Genomic DNA, 2,266 nt, shown 5'->3' on the forward strand with positions numbered 1-2,266 from the left:
AGGTGGTATTGTTTGAACCGGTCAGTTGCACTGTAAATCACAATAAAACATCACTAAAACAGAAGAGTTGGCCGCCCTGAGGATGAGGCCTTTGGGTCTCTAGGCATTTGCCAGCTCTCCTAGCCTAGGGGCAGGCGCACCTGCACAGCCCTCTGCTTTCCCTAGAATTACCAGCAGCAAGCATATGTCAGGGAGAGACGTAGTTGTCTTAGCACTGAGGCTGAAACCCTGGATGTTCTTGGGAGGGCAATGATTGTGAAGAATAAGCTACTTTCTAGTCCCTCGAGGTCACTCCTTAAAGCCTCCTGATGCGGCAAGTTTACAGGATCCACGCTCCCCTAGCCAGCAGTGACACCCATGCTTGGCAGTGAGAAGTAGGGCTGTAACTTACAGGGTGAGCCAAAACGGCGGGTCGGGAAAGGGATTTATCTCAAAGGAAAAAGAAAGGACAGTGAATGACCTCATCATTAGCTGGGAGGCTCAGGAGTGCCCTGGTGGACAGTCACTGCCTGTAGGTGACTTTGTAGAAAGCAAACTTTAGCTGTCACAGAGCATAGGGAGGCCTGGCACAGCCTAGGGAAGCAGAAGTCTGGTCGGTGAGGCCGAGGAGGAGGGCCCTTCTTCTGACCCCCACGGGCATGGCCTGGCCAGGAAGCTCAGGACTTGCTTCTCCCCACTGCTTGGCCACCTTCTCAGTTCACTCCCAATCTATCGGGAAGCTAGAGGAAAGGCGGCTGCCAATGGCGCACACGTGGAGGGACCCTGAGGCCAGCGGAGCGCAGGTCTAAGGTGAGGCAGGTGCTCGTAGGTTAAAAATAGGGGAAAAATCTTTTTTTTTTTTTTTTTTTTTTTTTTGAGACGGAGTCTTGCTCTGTCGCCCAGGCTGGAGTGCAGTGATGCGATCTTGGCTCCCTGCAAGCTCCGCCTCCCGGGTTCTCGCCATTCTCCTGCCTCAGCCTCCCGAGTAGCTGGAACTACAGGCGTCCGCCATCTCGCCCGGCTAATTTTTTGTATTTTCAGTAGAGACGGGGTTTCACCGTGTTAGCCAGGATGGTCTCGATCTCCTGACCTCGTGATCCGCCCGCCTCGGCCTCCCAAAGTGCTGGGATTACAGGCGTGAGCCACCGCGCCCGGCCAAAACCAGGGGAAGAATCTTAAGCACTATTACGGACAGGCCCCTAGGAGGGTTAAAGGTCAAGGTGGAGGCGAAACTAAGATCGGAAGGTGAGCGGGAGCGGGGAGGGATAGCATTAGGAGATATATCTAATGTAAATAACGAGTTGATGGGTGCAGCACACCAACATGGCACAAGTATACATATGTAACAAACCTGCACGTTGCGCACATGTACCCTAGAACTTAAAGTATAATAATAATAATTTTAAAAAATAGCTATGATTGTTAAAAAAAAAAAAAAAAAATTGGAAGGTGAGTATGGAGCCCGGAGTCACGGAGGTTCCGGAGCGGGTGATGGTTTCTGAGAAGCTCCAGGCTCTTCACGGGTTCTGTGAAAGCCGCTGGAGTTGACTCTGCTACTAACAGTGAGAGGGACACAGTTCCTAACCTACACATACGTTCGTTCAGCTGGACGCCTCCTGGCAGGTGGGCTCATCGCTGGGCAGGTGCTGGGGCCACAAGAGAGATAGGAATGGACTTTGTACTCTTAGGGGAGGGTAAGCGGCGGCGGGGGGGGGGGGGGGCGGGGGAGGGCAAGAAACAATAAAGCCGGCAAAGAAAGCGCCACAAAATTCCAGGTGGCGGTAAGTACCAGAACCATGGCACCTAACAGTGATAAGCAAATAAAGTACTCTATCTGATCAAATAGCAGGGGAATGTTTGCTATTTTACATAAGTGCTCCAGGAAGGTGCCTCAGAGCAGGGACAGTGAATGGTGACGTAGAACCTCCGGGGAGGATGCAGGAGGGAACTGCCTCTCCCATGTCCCCCGGTTCCCGGTAGGGCGCTCACCCTCCGGCTAGAGCAGGCCCGGGTAGGAGCCGCAGGACTGGAACCTGCGCCTCTGCGAGGAGCTCTCGGAGATGCGCCAGGTTCCAGCTACAGGGCCGCGTTCCGCAGACGCCGGGCAGGCAAGAGCGCTGTGGCTCCGCCCGCGGGGACCAGTAGCCCGCACGGATCCAAGCAACCCAGGACCAGGGCCGCAGGACCGCAGGACTGCTTCAGCAGCTCGCCCGCCACACGCAGGCCCCGCCCATGCCGAGGCCGCACCCCGCCCCTGAGCCCCGCCCACACCCCGCCTCCGGCCCCA

The sequence above is a fragment of the Chlorocebus sabaeus genome, chromosome 17 (assembly GCF_047675955.1).
Source record: "Chlorocebus sabaeus isolate Y175 chromosome 17, mChlSab1.0.hap1, whole genome shotgun sequence".
NCBI classification, from domain to species: domain Eukaryota; kingdom Metazoa; phylum Chordata; class Mammalia; order Primates; family Cercopithecidae; genus Chlorocebus; species Chlorocebus sabaeus.